A 5,944-nucleotide genomic window follows, 5' to 3' on the forward strand; every position below is an offset into this window, starting at 1 on the left:
GGCGTGTTCCGATTCACATGCATCTGATATTCCTCTTTGTTCAGTGTAGGTTCACAAACCCACAGGGTAGTTCCGAGGTCTGAGTGCAACTGAATTCGCTGTTCGTGCTACAAGATGCCTGCTAACAACGTTTTTAAGCCCGTGTCTTTCAAGGTGACTGTGACATGCTTGTAAAATACGCAGCCGTTGTCATAGTATACAGGAAAGTGGGCTGGATTTGCGTCGAATCCGCGAAATTAGGATGAGAGATCTGTTTTTCGTGAATCTGCTTTCATATTGTGTATAACACTCATTTGGACAAGTGCTTGTATCGTTTACACGTTTCAGTCTCGGGCGTGCGGTAAATGAGCAGTTAAAACACGAAAGCGACAATATTTTTTAAAATTGGATGTTCAAATGCTCATTCAGAATAACCCTGTAGACAAACATAAAGAGGTATGCTACATTCTCAGAGTATCAAAGAGCTATTTCAAAACGCTAACTCAATATGACTTTAACATAGATTTTTGTTTTGAGATACTCTTACTGATTTCAGCGTAATTCTTCGTGCTAATCTACCAGAGACTAAGTATTTGGTTTGCATTTTTTAATTTTTATCGGCTTAGGGAAATATTTATAGCTAACAACCCTTTATAGTGACAAATAAATAAAATATAACAAGTGATACGTTTCTACAACACAAATGAGCAATGTAGTTAGAATTTTTACAATTCCTTTTTTTATGCTTCAGTTCATGAGAACAGGAACTGGGCACCGCAAATGCAAGTTCCAAGAATTCCTTTTTTTTTTAATGAGGAAGATGGGTTTCTTATCTAAATCTTTCATGGAATACACTAGTTGTTTTTCCATTTCCTCGTGAAAAGTGTTCTTGAATCTGGCCTCTGACGAGTTCAAATGGTTAAAATGGCTCTGAGCACTATGGTACTTACACTGGACTCGCATTCGGGAGGACGACGGTTCAATCCCGCGTCCGGCCATCCTGATTTAGGTTTTCCGTGATCTCCCTAAATCACTCCAGGCAAATGCCGGGATGGTTCCTTTGAAAGGGCACGGCCGACTTCCTTCCCCGTCCTTCCCTAATCCGATGAGACCGATGACCTCGCTGTCTGGTCTCCTTCCCCAAAATCACCAACCAACCTAACTATGATACTTAACATCTGAGGTCATCAGTCCCCTAGAACTTAGAACTATTTAAATCTAACTAACCTAAGGACATCACACACATCCATGCTTGAGGCAGGATTCGAACCTGCGACCGTAGCAGTCGCGCGGTTCCAGACCGTAGCACCTAGAACCGCTCGGCCACCCCGGCTGTAGGTTGCAGTAGTTACTCAGAGTCGAACAGGCTTGCACAAGATTGGGTAGCGTGGAGAGCTGCATAAAACAAGTCTTTGGACTGAAGACAACAACAACAACAACAACAACAACAATAGCAACGAAATTAATAACTTACCTTAAAAACGCATGTCACAGGCCTCAAATTATCTTCATTGTGCTATAGCAGCCACCACCAGGCACTCACAGCAGATACAGTACTGAATAGAGGAAGAATATATCCAGCTCCAGTGCATATGAGTACACAAGCTTGCTGCTGCTTACTGTGCGCTTCTGCCATACAGAGGCGGAAAGTGAAATCACAGTAGTGGCCGATACTGTAAGTCATCAGATACTCCATGCCTCTCCCCTGTCCGTGGGACAATGGTTTGTGGATAGAAACTTTCCTGAAATGGACTAGTCTTCCCAGAGTACCAGCCTGGATCTAGTGGAACACCTGTGGGATGAGGCAGAATGTCGACTTTGTTTCGAACCCGTGTCCAACATCCTCTGGTTTCGGCTCTTGAGGAAGAATGGGTTGCTATTCCTCCACAGACATTTAGACACCTCACTAAAAGCGTCCCATCATGAAGACGAAGTGTGGACACACCGCATATTAATCTCCAGTAATAGGTGTCCGGATACTTGTGAAGGTGTACGCAGGTGTGCCTCCAAATGTTCATTCTGAGAAACTTTCTTAATCGTATTACTCTGTTCTTTCTAGTGGCACCGTATGGTGGCCGTTGGGCTCAATTTTGACGGCCGGAGGGACGACAGAGATGTGGGTCAGAGTTTGAGGTGCGCGCGATTGGCAGACAGGTGCTCGTCGCGAGTGCTGACGTCAGCCGGCCCGCACCTTGCGGCTGTCACTTTGCAGATCCGGTTCCCCTCACGCAGGAATACGGTGCCTGCCCATTGTTCCGCGAGCTCTCCGGCCGGCCGCGCCGGGCAATGGATCTGTTCCAGATCTCCGTTTACTTTTATTGCTCACCCGTTTCTGAAATACTGCTACATTCTTGCTCGTTCCTTTCCGCTGAATGGCTGAGATATCGCGGGGCGCGTCGACACTGGAAATGTGTATCAGTTTTTTGGAATTTATTGTCCTGTCTTAAACAGGAGGAGGATTTTAGTGCTGAAATATGTGACAACACGGCCAATCAGATTCGATCTTGTACCAGGTGCATTCGTGGCGTTTTCAAAGAGCTTGAAGGTTAACTCTTGTTACACCGTACACAAGTCTTGGCCTCTTAGGACAAAGAAACTGGCTAAATGCTTGCATGGTATATTTCCTTCGCGCGTTGCTGCATCCAACCTGCTATTGCGAAACGTGTTGTCGCCTTAACAAGCCTGTCTGGTATGTTATTAGCTGATGCTGCACCTGAAAGAAGTATGATCGGGCTTAAACATACCGTAGACGTTAAGATTATTAATGAAGCATTACTAGTTCAGTCAGTTGTGGGACTTGCGAAGGGTACAAATCAGGATATTATTTTGGGGAAGCACGGAACACACAGGTTTGTGTGAGCGTACTTCCAGCATAAGAGCCCAGTGCTTGAAACACTACTGCTTTGGCGTAACAGATTTATGTACCTGAGTACCTGAGTACATGTAGCTCAGTTTGTAGAGCACTTGCCCGCGAAAGGCAAAGTTCCCGAGTTCGAGTCTCGGTCCTGCACACAGTTTTAATCTGCCAGGAAGTTTCATTATTTGGAAATATTAAACCGTTAAATATAATCTCAATCGTGCGAAATGGCTGCATGTCGAAGTAACTATTGATTGTGGCGCTATCGTTATGGTGCATTGGGCTCCTGTCACAGTGCTGCTAAAACTTGCTGCTAAAACTTCTGCTTAAGGCTCACTGAGCGGAAGTGTTGAAGAGGCGTATGTTGTCCTTGGCTGCTCTTCCGACCATTAATATGTTTCCTAAACTGGAGCCGCTACTTTTCCTTCAGTTGTACATATGCAGACTGAAGCGACGAATGCAAATTTGCACCAAAGCCAGGATTCGAACCTGGGGCTCTTGTTCACTAGGCAGATACGCTAACCACTACGCCACTCTGGCACAGCGGCTTTGCACAAACGCGTGGACTACCCTAGCACCCCTCCCTCCTCAATCCAAATTCCCATTCACACCTCAGACCACTTGGTATTCGCCACTGTGCCTCGGTGGCGTAGTGCTTAGCGCATCTGCCTTGTGATCAGGAGACACGGACTTTAATCCAGGCCTTGGTACGAACTTTCATACGTTGCTTCAGTCTGCATATATACGTCATAGATGTTTGAGCCTTGAAAAGGTATCTGGAAACGCATAATTTCATTTTATAATCCTTAAATTGTCCATACGAGACTGAATGAAACCAGTTTTAGTTCTGATGTGAATTTTAAAATTTTTCCGGCGAATTGACTGTTCAAACAAATTTCGGGCTTGCAGCCGGTCCTCGTTTAATACTTCGCACGATATTTCAACTGGACACCTGCCAGTCATCTTCAGGTGAGCCGTCGCGACGGCCGTCTGCGACGGCTCACCTGAAGATGACTGGCAGGTGTCCAGTTGAAATATTGTGCGAAGTATTAAACGACGACCGGCTGCAAGCCCGAAATTTGTTTGAACAGTTTTAGTTCTGCTTTCACTAAGGATTTCTTGGTAGTACTGGATAATGTACTGGCGCCTTTCCCGTATACGCCCGATGTGCTGATATCTGTGGCACACGAACGACCTAAAACCTAGTGAAATATGCTTCACCACTATCTACAAAAAGCTTTGGACAGTTTTTTCATGACACGAATACACACTTAAAAAGTAATGGTAAAAATGATTCACTCACGTAATCCTACGCTCATGTAAAAGGATGTGGTACTATATTTACATTGACAGACGTTACAGGTTCGCAGAACAGTATGTTTCTCTGTTTTAAGTGTAGAGGAAAACAAATGGTTCAAATGGCTCTGAGCACTATGGGACTTAACTACTGAGGTCATCAGTCCTCTAGAACTTAGAACTATTTAAACCTAACTAACCTAAGGACATCACACACACCCATGCCCGAGGCAGGATTCGAACCTGCGACCGTACCGGTCACGCGGTTCCAGACTGTAGCGCCTAGAACCGCTCGGCCACTCCGGCCGGCTAAGTACAGAGAAACAACGATCCTGTTGAATAATTACTGATGCCTGAGTCTAACCTCCGTTTTCACAGAATGGTTGTCCATTCATTGAACTTGAGTTACTCTAGTAGTTGCTGTGACAGATGAACAGTGATAACAGTTCTACGTCGCATTGAACGAAGTGTGTACATGGAATGAAAACTGAGTCTGCTGGAATTATTTTAGATACATTAGAGCCAGAGCATACTGTCACACTGTTATGTATTCCTTCTCGAGACTAGAGAACAATAGGGGATCTTAAAATGTTACACTGAATGTTTCATATGATTCCCTCCGAATTTGTCTATATTAGTGGTCGTCAAATTTTTTCCCCAAGAGCCAGTATTGACATTTTGGGACGGCACCTAGAGTCACATTTATACCGATCTCATTAATTGATAACCAACATAAATTAGTATGTTATGAGCCCCCAATGGTCTACGTATTTTAAGATTTTAAGGGCGCGGTTAAATTGGTCAGCATAACACCCCCCTCCCCCCCCCCCAACCTCCTCCAACCCAAGAACTGATCGTTAAATGTCGGCGTCATTCGGAACACGTTGTGTCGACTGTGCTGTTTCAGACTGCTGCCAATCTCAGTTTACAACAGTTGTAACACTACAGATGTGTGGTGAAGTGTTTTTGGTTCTACTATGTGTGAAAATGACTTTCATTACTAACAGCGTTTCAGCTTGTATTTAAAAGCAGTATTGAAAACACGACACCTTTACAAACATTTGATTAATGATTTAAATGCCAGTTTCCGTCTGCTCAATGCACTGTTTTACAACAGCCTTAAATTAATGTTTTTTTCCACAGAAAGAATCACGTTTGAAGATGACCGTCTCTCTAATGAGCATTCACGAATCAATGTTACTTCCGTGTAAAAATTTATACCATAGCAGCTGATCGGTACGAGTCACGCACGCCCGTGAGTTGTCAGGACTGGAACAAAACATACCCCCCCACCCCTCACATCTACTAACATCGCAGTTGCCACGCAACTTAGCCCTCTGCCCTTAAAGTTAAGCGGTCAACTTTACTTATCCACTGTCGAATTCACCAATGTTAATCAAAATTAATCAGGCCTTAAAATGTTACAATCTCTGTAAGTATATTTGTTGCTGAGCAGTAAAATTACACTCTTTAGATGCTCTTAACGTTAGTTAATGTATTTAGGATTCCATGCCTCAATATTAAAAAAAATAAGAACCCTTATAGGATGTCTCTCGGTCTCGTAAACTGACATACGGCCAGGAGAGCGGTGTGCTGATCACATGCCCCTCCGTATCCGCATACAGTAACGCCTGTGGTCTGAGGATAACACGGCGGCCGGTCGGTACCGTTGTGTCCCCATGGCGTGTTCGGGCGTAGAGTAGTTGTTTTGCAATATCATTCTGCTGGAATGAAATTTTCACTCTGCACCGCTGATATGAAACTTCCTGGCAGATCAAAACTGTGTGCCGGACCGAGACTCGAACTCGGGAC

At 44.4% G+C, this 5,944-nt stretch overlaps 1 non-coding gene across 1 annotated transcript; it reads right to left on the reverse strand.

Annotated features, from left to right (window-relative positions):
* Nucleotides 1-3,304: 3,304 nt before the first annotated feature.
* On the reverse strand, nt 3,305-3,376 carry Trnat-agu (transfer RNA threonine (anticodon AGU)). The gene has a single exon. It is a non-coding gene; the product is annotated as a tRNA-Thr (tRNA).
* Nucleotides 3,377-5,944: the final 2,568 nt, after the last annotated feature.

This window comes from Schistocerca cancellata, chromosome 1, assembly GCF_023864275.1.
Source record: "Schistocerca cancellata isolate TAMUIC-IGC-003103 chromosome 1, iqSchCanc2.1, whole genome shotgun sequence".
Taxonomy (NCBI): Eukaryota; Metazoa; Arthropoda; class Insecta; order Orthoptera; family Acrididae; genus Schistocerca; species Schistocerca cancellata.